The sequence below is a fragment of the Cryptomeria japonica genome, chromosome 6 (assembly GCF_030272615.1).
Source record: "Cryptomeria japonica chromosome 6, Sugi_1.0, whole genome shotgun sequence".
In the NCBI taxonomy this organism is placed as follows: domain Eukaryota; kingdom Viridiplantae; phylum Streptophyta; class Pinopsida; order Cupressales; family Cupressaceae; genus Cryptomeria; species Cryptomeria japonica.
In genome coordinates, this window is record NC_081410.1 from 63,549,136 (window position 1) to 63,562,299 (window position 13,164).

A 13,164-nucleotide genomic window follows, 5' to 3' on the forward strand; every position below is an offset into this window, starting at 1 on the left:
AAAATGAATGACCTTAGGACCTCATAGACTTCATGTCTGAATATCTAAGAAAGGAGATGACCCTTGCTTCTCTTGGATGCAAGCAGATAATAAACTTGGACAGTTGCCTTGTTTTATTGATGCTGCTATATGTAAATGCAGAAAATTTTGAGAATGCAATGCGTTTGAAAAGAAACTATATGTAATGTAGATGTTTTAAATGATATGATATGCAATGCAAAAAGTAAAAACCTAAACTACACAGCCCTTAGGTATAATATCGCTTAAGGTGCATGTTGTTCATAGGGTCAGACAGTGGATCTCCCTCCATGGTAGCCAAATTATATGCTCCATTGCCTATGACCCTTGTTATAATGAAAGGACCTAGCCAGTTAGGTTCGAATTTTCCCGGCCTTTCTCATTCTACTAGGTTCCTTTAATTCTATTTAAGTACTAGATCTCACACTTGAAAAGTTCTTGGGTGGACCTGTTTATTATAACTTTGTCTAAGTCTGTTTTGATATCCTTGTAGATGGTTGAATGATGTTTGTGTTTTTTCATCAAGGGTTTCGAGTTCTTGTAACCTTACTACCCTATAGTCTTCCTCTAAAATGATGTTCTATAAGGAGACTCTTAGAGATGGTATTTCTATTTCAATGGGGAGTATCGCTTTTGTACCATAGACCAAGGAATATGGTGTTGCTACTGTAGGTGTGCGTACTCCTATTTTGTAGGCCCAAAGAGTAGGATTTAACTGGAGATGCCAGTCCTGTCCTATGTCAGTGACTACTTTCTTAATAATTTTCAGTATTGTTTTATTTGTAGCCTCTTCTTGTCCATTACTTTGTGGATAGTATGGTGTGGCAAATCTCTATTGTATATAAGATTTGTCACACAACTCTTTCACTTCCTGGTTTTTAAATGGACGTCTGTTATCTGTAACAAATCACATTGGAACTCCATATCTACATATAATGTAGTTGAGCATGAATTTTGATATCTGCTTTCCAGTGGTGTATGTTAGAGGAATTGCGTCAACCCATAAGGTAAAGTATTCAGTGGCTGTCAAGATGAACTTGTGCCCATTGGAAGAAGTAGGGTTGATTTTACCCACTAGATCTAATCCCCATTGTGAAAATGGCCATGCTGTGATGGGTTGAAGATCTTGTGCTGGTGCATGAATAAGGTCTCCATGTATGTGGCATTGTTTACACTTCTGTACATACTTGTAAGCATCCTTTTCCATGGTTGGCTAGTAATAACCTGTTCTCAACAATTTCTTTGACAATGGTGGACTGCTTTGGTGAGCCCCATAGATTCCATCATGGACTTCTTTTAAAGAAAGGTGTGCCTCATTCTCATCCAAGCATCGAAGAAGAGTTCCATCGAAACCTTTTCTATACAAAGTATCAACTATAAAGGTGTATCTAGATGCCTGACAAATAAATGTCTTCTTTTGATTCCTGGACAGATCCGGTGACATGTATTGAGTATGTAAATATGTATATATTTCATTATACCAAGGTGATTCTGGACCCACAATTTCACATACATATTCTAATAAGGGAGTCTCATATGTAGGTAGCATGAACTGTTCTATGATGAACCCAAACTGAGTTTCATTGGCAGGCATATTGAGAAGAGATCCTATGGTTGCCATTGCATCTGCTGCCTTGTTTTGTATTCTTGGTATTTGTCCAAAGGTAATTTTTCTGAAGTGCTCCTTGTAATGTTTAACCAACTTCTTATAAGGCATGAGTTTATCATCCTTTGTGTTGTAATCATCATTGACCTAGTTTACAATCAATTGCGAATCACCATAGACCTGTAACTCTTGTATTTTCCATTGTACAACTGTACAAAGCCCTACAACTGTACGAAGCCCTATGAGGAGAGCTTCATATTCAGCCATATTGTTGGTGCATTGGAAATTGATCCTAAATGACTTAGGTATAACGTCCCCTTGAGGAGTAATGAAGAGAATCCCTGCTCCAGATCCGTGACTTGTATATGACCCATCAAAGTATAACTTCCACATTACTGAGGTAGTTAATGTAAACACGGATTCATCTCGAAAGTCTATTAGCAACAGGTGATTGTCCTGTATAGGAGTCTCTACTAATTGATCTACTATAATTTGTCCTTTGATGGCTTTTCTATTTATGTATTCTATATCAAACTCACTCAGGATCATAACCCACTTAGCCAATCGCTCGGTCATTGTTGCTCTGCTCAATAGGTACTTGAGTGGGTCAAAGCGTGCAATGAGTTGTACCTTATGACTCAACATGTAATGTCTGAGCTTTTGGGATGCAAATATTATTGCTAAGCATTCTCACTCTATGGGGATATAATTAAGCTCATAGCTGATTAGAGTCCTACTTATATAATAAATGGCTCTTTCTTTTCCATTTTTCTCATGATGTGCCAATAGAGCTCCTAGAGCTGAGTTCGTTGCTGATATGTATAACAATAGAGGTTTTTCTAGAGTAGGAGATATTAACACTGGTGTGTTCAAAAGATAGTCTTTCAAAGCTTGGAAAGCTTCCTGGCATTGTTCTGCCCATTTAAAAGTAACTCCTTTCCTGAGTAAATGCTGGAATGGGTGACACTTATCTGCCAACTGTGCTATGAATGTCCTTATGGATTGCAGTCTTCCTTGTAACCCTCTAAGTTGTTTAAGTATTGATGGAGGTTGCATATCAATGATTTTCTTGACCTTGGCATGGTCTATTTCAATTCCTCTGTTTGACACTATGAACCCTATCATTTTACCTGTTGTTACACCAAATACACACTTCTTTGGGTTAATCTAACATTATAATGTTCCAACCGATCAAATATTTGTGTAAGAACCACAAGGTGACTTTCTCTTATTTGTGATTTAGCCAATATGTCATCCACATAATCTTCCATTATGTTGTGAATCATTTCATGAAACAATGTTGTCATGGCTCTTTGGTATGTTGCTCTGGCATTTTTGAGACCAAATGGCATCACATTCCATCAGTATGTTCCCCATGGGCATGTAAAGGCCATTTTATGTTGATCTTCTGGTGCAATTTTAATCTGGTTGTATCCTGAAAAACCATCCATTAAGGATAGCATCTCATTTCTAGCTGTTAGGTCAACTATCATGTTGATATTGGGTAGCGAAAAGTCATCCTTAGGACAAGCTTTATTTAGATCCTGAAAATCAGTATAGATTCCTATGCCTCCTATGGGCTTAGTCACAGGTACCAGGTTGGATATCCATTCCGCATAGTCAATAGGTCTAATAAAACCTACATCCAACAACTTTTGTAGTTCTATTTTAACTAGTAATGTGATACTAGGATGCATTTTTCTCAATTTTTGCTTGTAAGGTTTTACTCCTAGTATCAAAGGTAAGTGACGCAACACTAATTTAGAGTCTAAACCTGGCATGTCTGAATAGGACCAAGCAAAGTTGATAGGTCATTTCTTGAAAAAAAGAATGAATCTATCTTTTTCTTCTTTGCTTAGTGATTTTGCCATATGGATGTTATGTACAACCTCCCCTTTTGCTATGTTTACTTATTTTGTTTCCTCTGTAAGTAATGCTGACCTTTCTCTTTCCATAGGAAGATTACCCAAGTCACTCTTGTCATTATGAGTAGTTGATCTTTATCTTCTGTTGTAGAAGTAATTTCTTCTCTAAAGTATGTCATTCTATTCAGGTCTATAACAAACCCTACTTTATGATCACCTTGTGGAAATCCTTCTCTGACTCTTAGAAATTCTGAAATTGCTTCATCATTTTCAAACCAATCCAGCATTGGTTTTCCTTCTTGCCCCCAATCAATCAAGTGTGAATGCACTAGGGGTAAATCATTACTCCCTTCTGTAGTAGACTCTGATAACATGAAGACTTGATTATTTGACTGACTTTGTGTATCTTCATCCCGTATAAGCCTTATTTGATTCCTTAATATTACACTTTTTGGTGGGCTAGAATCATGGAGTGATAAGAATTCGTAGTCATGAGAGTTTGTCTCACTTTCAATATATGTTTCATCATATGAGCTATCATCAATTATTTCTTCTTGTTCCTGTCCCTAATTCTATTGTAGAATGACTAGTCTTCTTTGGACATTAGTTACCCTTCTTAAGCTTGGTATAAGCCTTTGCAATCTTTCTTCATCTGTTTCATCAGGTTGAGCCTGAGTGGCTTCTCATGGTAGAAGTAGTGACAATAACCATGGGTGGAATTTGGGTGGTGGTGGTAAACCTACATTTGTTGCCACATTAGCCTATACCATTGTGTCAACAACTGCATCCTTTTGTAACTCAGTGGTAGGTTCTTGCAAGAGTTGTCTCATGTATTCTCCGTCTGATTCTGCACTAGGTGATGTAGGTACCTAATTACTTGTTTGAGATGAAGATGGGAGTGCCTGTGTGGACAAATTCCTTTGTGATATGAAATCTAATGGTTTTCTTGGTCAATTTAGAATATCAAGAGTACGATGTCTTGCTTCGGTGATACATTGTACATGCTTGTATCCCAATCCTTGATTCCCTAGATTATCATAAGGAACAACAAGTTCTAGTCTTCCTTGTTTCTGTAACCCAAGGCCTGTGGTACCATAATATCCATGTCTGTCAAGTATTTTGAATCCATTTCCATATTGATTTGTGTGTATTTTGGGTATTGTCATATGATCTTCTTCTCTCTATATATCCAATGGTTAACATCTTTATTCAGGTATTCTTCTTGTAAGTCACCCCATCTAATGAAAGAGCATGAGTCTGTATATATGGCAATTTCTTTTCCTTTGTCTTGTTTTTGCACTGTAGTGTGAGGTTTCCCAAAGGACTTAGGAGAAAGAGACAATTTTTTCCCACTTAAAGTATTTGCAATAGAATAATCTCCACAACCCATATCTTTGATTTGTAAGGAGGATGTTGTAGGCATTTCCTTTTTTGTTTCTGTGATCTTTAATGTTTCCAGCTGTGTAGTGAGAGGTGCAGCCTGATTGATAGGTACTTGATTATCCACACTGTCTTTCAGATAATTGCAATGTTGAAATGGATTTGGATCACCCTTTATGGTGATTTCAATGCCATTGTATGGGAATTTGACACATTGATGGAACTTGGATGGTACTACTTGCATGGTGTGGATCCATGGGTGGCCCAATAACATGTTATATCCCAGCTCTTTGTCCAAGACTTGAAAAGCAACCTTTGTCGTTATTGCTCCTATTTGTATAGGTAATGTTACAATACCTTTAGATGGACATTCTTCATCATCGTAAGCCTTGATATTTATCCTCTTGGAAGAATCAATATGAAGTTTAGAATATCCTAGTGCTTTGACTAGCTTTAAAGTACAAATGTTGAGACCGGCTCCCCCATCTATGAGTACTCTTTTGATTCTTCTCTTATGAATGTAAGCTTCCAGATGTAGAGGGTCATTATGAAGCAGTCTATCACTAGGAATATCTTGTTCTGTGAATGCAATACGTGTGCCTTGTGTCAGATTTCCCACCATACACTGGAAGGCATTTTCATCTATATCTCTGTTCACTATTGAATCTTGAAGTGCTTTGTCTAGTATAGCTCTATGAGTGGGCGAAATTCGCAATAGTTCAAATAATGATATATGTGCAGGAGTTTTCTTAAGTTGATCAACAACATTGTAAGTTCCTACTGTCGGTGGTTGATTTTGTGGTATTCCTTGTAAAGTTACCTTTGATCTACGAGTAACTACTGCATAGTCTCTGTCTCTGGGAGTTATGGTGATCGTACAGTTTGGATCATTTGTATCATAGGCTGTTTTATAAAGATTTATGGTAAATCCCTCTTCATAATCTTTATGGGTATGTTTGAAATCCATGATATGTTCTATGAGTTCATCTTCAAACCAACCTGAGTGAGATGGTTGATCATGCCCCCAGTCTCTGAGAAAAAGATTTCTATCATCATCATACTTCGGTGCCTCTAATATCATGCAAATTTGGTTATCATCTGTGTGAGTGTTTTGATATTGGTCATCTTAATCAAGTGTTTCTTGTAAATCATTGTTTGCTACATCTCCTGAGGTAATTGCATGAATAGTGTAGTCATATGAGACCTTTGTGTAGTTAGCTGTATTGTCTTGGGTACCTGATGTGGTAGCTTTCCCCTTGTCATGCTTAACAAAAGGATCCTAAAAAATCGTATGATTTGTGTTTGCTGAGGTTTTATCGGTATCAATGGTGATGTCCCCTTGGTCTATCATATCTTGGACCAAGTTTTTCAATTTGTAGCAACTTGCTATTTTGTCACCTTTAGTCCAATGATAATTGCAGAAATCATTATCATTCCACCATGTGGATTTGAAAGGATCTGGTTCATACACTCTTACTTCAGGTAAAGTGATCATATTTGTCTGTATTAACTTTTGGAGCACTGACTCAATAGGTTCTCCTAGAGGTGTGTAATTTCTTCTTGGAGCATTTACCCTGGGGTATCTTGTGTTCATGTTTTGTGTAGCATTTACATTTGCTGAGGTTGCATTGTTCCCTATATGTGGATTAGATGACATACGCATTCCCAAAGATGACACGGGTTGAGTTTTGTTTATCGTTCTGGCATCTACAATACCATCATTGGTCACATTTTTTTTTTTGGACCAAAACATAGATTTGTCATTGTTGTTGGTATTGCCATACTTAATAAGACCTTGTTCTACTAGTCCCTTCTCACATTTGAGAGCCTTTTCCGTGATTTGTTTGAATGGGTTTAAACATTGCATTTGTATCGGATATTTAATCTTAGGAATCAAATTATCTATGAACATATCCACTTGCTTTGTTTCTAGGATAACTGTCTTGCACCTCCTATAGAGAGCCCTCCATCATTGTATGAAGGATGCAAATGTTTCATTCTCATATTGTGTAGCAGCACACAAGTCCATCAAAGTAACTGGGGTGTCAATGTTGTGTGAGAAGTTTGCAATAAATTGTTCAACTAATTCCCCCCATGATGTGATGGTTGGTGGTAAATGTGAAAACCACTCTAAAGCCGGACCTCCCAGACTTTTAGGAAATAATCTCATTAGATAAGTATCTTCTGAGGCAACATCTATACATGTCATAAAAAGTTCTCTGATATGATCTCTAGGATCACCCTTTCCTCGATATCTATCAAATTTGGGCATTTCAAAATGGGAAAGGTGGCATGTATAATGTGTGATCGAATGGATAAGGACGTAAGTCCTGCATTGTGTAGCTCTTTTTGTTGTTTCTAGTTTGCATGGTCATCATTTGTTGTTGTAAATTCTATATTTGTTGTGTCAGAATATCTGTTTGTGTCAAAGGTATACCTTGTGTTTGTGTATGTCCCACAAAAGGATTCATGGTTGCATAACTAGGAAATTGTTGGAAGGTACCAAGATTATAACCTTGTGTGTTGTGCGTTCCACTAGGTATTGTGAAATAGCTGATATACGAACCCATGTTTGGTTGAGTTGTACTTGTTGTATTGGCAAGACCTAGATTTGCATTTTGATAACTATATGTGGATCCCATAGAATAGGAAACTGGAGTTTGGGTTGCACTTGTTACTTGTGTTTGAATAGGTGCTGAGACACTTGATATTTTTGGTATGCTTTGTGATGGTATACTAGCATTGATCACCGAAGATGACACACTTGTTTGAAATTTTGCATTTGTGTTGACAATTGTTTGGATAGGTACGTTTTGAAGAAAACTGGAGGTCGTTGCTTGCATTTGTGTCAAGGGTGGTGTTTGACTGTTATCCTGACCTAAAGTTTTTCCTGGTGGTAAAATATTTGTGACATCAAAATCCTCAGGTAGTTTTGCCCCATTTTGTATTAACAATGAAAGATACTTGTCCCTATCGCTATGTATAAGTGCATCTAGGATCATGAGGACATGTGGGTCTTGTTGTGCGGATTCAATTTATTCCTTTGTCAAATGTATTGTAATTCATTTAGGGTGGACATTGTCTGTGTACCTAAGTGTTGACCTGTTGACAAGTCTAAATTCCAAGTAGGGTTTACAGACTATGTGTTATTCAGGTCCATTATTCATTTTGCCTTTTGCGATCTTGTGACGGGCATCTAAAATTGCTTATATGAGGGTGGTTCTATGCAAGATGATGACTTAACCCTAGATTGTAGACGTAAATGCAAGGCTATACTAGACTCTCTATTGATGATTTTGACGTGAGATCTTTTGAGCATTCCTAGATTTCTCTAATGCAAGTCTTTCCATTTGTTGACGAAGTTGTTCAGCCTCAATCTCTCTATCAATTATACGGGAAATCCTAGACTCAATGTTTATCTCGTGTATGACTCCTATATATTGAGGTGCACTTCTTCTTAAATCCCAAGCTAAGTTAGCTAGACCATCAATGATTTCTCATTGACCGCTGTTTGGAACTAGATTATCTTTCTCGAAGGGGAGAAAACCATCACCTGGGAGACCCATGAAGGCACATGCTATGAACCAATAACTGACAATGAACATAGATGTATGTGAGGTCTAGATGAAGATGTATATGATAATGTAGGACTATGTAACTAATATGGATGATAATGAAAAAGACTTAGGACGATAATGAGGACGTAAGTGGGACTATGCAAAAGATGTAGGACAATAATGAGGACGTAAGTGGGACCATGTAAATGATGTAAGACAATAATGAGGATGTGATTAGGACTATGCAAAAGACTATGTAAAAGACTGCCTAGGGTCACAAGTATGTAAGGAATTTTGATTTTCAGTTTCAAAATGGACTTTGTTTTTTGTGACTTCATGTGTAGGACAATGTTTTGTAGTTTTCCAAATCTGAGAACAATTGTTCGTAGGTATGTATAGCTAACTGACTCAATTTTCATACAATGTCAGAAAATTTGGAGATGCGTGGGATAGGGCCTAAAATAGCCCAAGGGACTGACTCAATACTAGTCTAGCATAACGATACATAAAAAAGCATGGAATACAATCTTAGGCTTGATAGTGGAAACCATCCAAGTGAGGCCCTTACAATAAAATACCAAGACAAAATGAATAGATAGAGAGTCTAGCAGCACTGGCTCCACTCCATGACACACACTTCTCGAGCATGCCAGTCTCTCTTACCCCGAAGATCTGAAGATCTTATAGCCGAGGGATTCCTGTATCATAGTGTAAATACATGAAGGGTATCTATGGGGTATGATCCGCACTCCCAGAATCACTGAATGTAGGGTTTTTTGGCAACTAGATTGGTTCGTAGTATTACGTTTCAAGGGGTCCCGATCCAATGATGGATTCTCTGAGCAAGCCACTTAAGGCTTTAGTTGAGCTTATCGATGCAGGGAAGGCCCCCACATACATCAAATTCACTCAACACTCTAGCCGCCTGACCAATATATTTATATAGCGGCTCGAAAAACCCACTCGACAGTACGCTGGGAGAGATGATATCCCCAACGCATCCCAATTCAAAGTACCTCTTTGGGGTGATGAAATCCCCAGTCAAAGATACCCCTCACTACATAGAATAAAAGAAAATTTGGATGTTGTTGTCACCTTCCTTCTTTCTCCCAAGACCTCAAAGGTGGGTGGAAAGTCAGTTAGTACAACAATAGGTCCACCCCAGAGACAATAAAAAGTTCTTTACCTTAAGAAAAAGAAAAATGATTTAATGCAATGCAGCCTGATTCATATTCATTTTATAACCCAAATTTAGGTGTTAGATACGCATGTTCATGTCTATTTTAAACACCAAATCCAAGTATGAAGGCATACATGTCAATTTTAACCAATTTTTGATTTTAAGCATCAAAAACCAAGTGTGAGATACATGCATGTCAATTTTAGCCCATGTTCATTTTAAGCACCAACAACGAAATGTGAGATTATCCATGCATGTCCATTTTAACTGTTGTTGATTTTAAGCACTAAAAATGAAGTGTGAAGTGTGCATGCAAAAATACTAATCTAATCCTCTACAAATCTGGCACAAGATGTAAACAAAAGATTAGAAGTAAAAGCAAACTAATAGAAAACAAAAACTCAAACTTGACAGAGACGATTGCATAATCTTACATGTGCGATTATGTGATACTTATAGACCGAATGCATGAATCTAATAGAGTGAATGCGTAAATTTGACAAACTGACTGCATAACGATATCTGGTCGATTGCGTAGCACTAACAGGTCGATTGTGTGACAGATGGTAGACAACAAAAAATAAGTGAAAGGAAACTAAACCCGACCAGGAACCTACAAAACCAATGGTGAAGCCCTAGCCAAATCTCTCATCATCCATTCAATATTGATTAGATCATATTTAACTATATAAGAAAGAACTAGGCTATTGTATCTATCTAAGGCCAATTGCTCTTCCGAATCCTGTATCAGTTTTTCTGCTTGGAGCACCTTTTGATAGCGTTTGGCTTCTCTCCTTTCTTGCTTCGTCCTCCTTGCACCTAAAATCCTGAACTGAACTTTTCTTGCCATAAACTATTATAATCAAATCATAAAATAAAAGCAATTAGATCCTAGATTAACCCAATTTAAGATAGAATTAAACATAACAAGTAACAGACGGAAGAAAGAATAAAACAACAAAGCTTCCTGTGAATGCGTTTTGCAGAAAGGGCGATTGCGGGATCTGGACAGGGCGATTGCATGACCCTGTCAGAACGAATGCGTGACCCCGAAGGGGCGAATGTGTGATCTTGTCTATGCAATTGTGTGACAGAAAATCTTTTCTCGAAATTCTTGCTACCTGCAAAAAAAATGAAAAATCCACACAATTTACAAAAATCACATAGAAAAATAAAGAGGGTTAAATTGTTGTTAGTTCACGTCAGGTTCACCAAAATGTGTACATGTAAAATTCATCTTAAAAACAAGTAATCAATTAAAAGCAAAAGGGAAATCACGAATCCCTATCTAATCAAAGAATTTAACAAATAAGACAATGGAATAACACAATCAAGCAAATAGGAATTAAAATAATCAAATGAAATCAAAACTCACTATCCCAAGATCGCGTATTGCTTCCATTGTTGCTCTCCTCTCTGTGGTATGATGGCTCTCAGATATTATGCTGGTAACCTGCAAGTGACACAAAGATTCAAAGTTCGTGATTATTGAAAATGGAGATTGGATGCTCAATTTATAGATTTTTGGAGAAGATTGATTGAAAGGTGGAACAAATTGATCAAGAGGTGGAACTCAGGTGAGCTCACATGAAAATTGATAGTTGAACTGCTGATTGTAGGAGTGAAACTCAATATATTGAATAGATTAATTGAGTCAACTGATTGAGAAAAAACTGACTAAGGGAAGAAAAAGAATGATTGGTGGAAAATTAATTGATGACAAAGAAAGCTTAATTTAGAAAAAGCTAACTGAAAGATGGAAATAGAAGTTGAAGGGATAAATGATTTAATTAATTAACTAATTTAGCATGTGCTTGCATTTAGATTTAGATTATCAATTGAATCTTTGCATGAGATTTATTCAAATAATTGAATTTATTTCAATTCAATTTAGCATTTGAATATATTTAGAACTTGACTTTGATTTTCAACTTGGTTTTTGAAATCATGCACATGTAATTGAATTTGGAAGAAATTAGAAGAATATGAAATTAAATGAAATTAAATTTTGGGGATTTGGAAGAATCAATTAGTTAATTAAATAATTTAAAGAAACTATTTAATTATTTTAGAAATAGAATTTAATTAAATAATAAAGATTATTTAATTTGAAGGATTAATCATAATTAATTAAATAATAAATATTTAATTAATATTTAGAAGAGGGTTAATGATTGAATGATGATTAGAGATAGAAATTGGATAATTAGTAATTTATTTAAATAATAAAGATTATTTAAATTGGGGAATTAATCATAATTAATTATATAATAAATATTTAATTAATATTAGAAAATGATTATATGATCAAATGATGATAGAATAAGAAAATAGAATAATGAGGAAATATGAAATTAGAAGAATAAGATTAATTAACTTAATTAAATAATGAAAGAATTATTTAATCAATTAGAGGAATAATTAGTACATGATTAATGAGACATTTTTAGGTGTCTACACAACCAACCAATCAAAACATTTACGCACAATTGTCTTCTCAAGGATGCATCCTTCCTTACAAAACAAAGACGGTAACATTTTCTTTTACAAGAAAATTTTGTTTAAGCTACTACATACTTGATTGATTTGTTATGATCTTTTTATTTTATCATATCAGGTTCCTACACTACTCCAAGATATCCACAAGTGATTAGAGTAGCCAGGATGGCTCCTGATAACTTTGTCTTTGTTTTTTGTCTACAGATTGTTCCAATGAAGTTCTTGGGGCGTGTACTAATGGTGTCTACATGGGAAGTTCACTAAGCTACGTGATCATGTGCAAAAATATAGTCATGGATCACTATGGCTTACTGACTACAGCATATACCTTGACCATTTGCACATGAACCAGAATGGAGGGTCACTTTCTTTTCGTTGTGTATAAATGCTTGCTTATAGGTGAAATGCTCCAACTTGGTTCCTACTACCTTGGCCAAGAACAATACTACCATGCTCGATGAGGAAAATAAAGCACTATGAATACTCTGTGGAACACCATTTCATCTCATTTGTATATATTGCTTTCCGTTGCATATCATCCATCCATTTGCTCATTAATTATTCATATCAATTGTTTACATGCAAGTAATGCAAGCTTATATGATAAAGCACCTAATATAGTTTGTCTTGGGTACAACATCATGATGGAGTTCTCTCATACATCATCTCACATTTGCATTCCACATCTACAAAAACTCACAACCTTGCATTCATATATCATTATGGTATGGCATTATCATTTAGTTACATTACATGCATTCAGTTCATTATCCTTTACTTGCATTTAGATTCATTTAGATATTTATTTAAGTGCATTACTTTGTTCATCCCCTTTTTGGGGCATTTAACACATCATGTGCATTTATTATCATTTACTTGCATTTCATTTAAGTGCATTTTGTTCTCAAGAACATTCATTCATCCATATAGTGCATTCATTTTAACAACATTCATTATGCATTCCTTTCATTATCCTTTAATTGCATTAAGGTGCAGTTATTCATTATCTTTTTAATTGCATTAAGGTGTAGTTATTCATTGTCATGTTAATTGCATTAA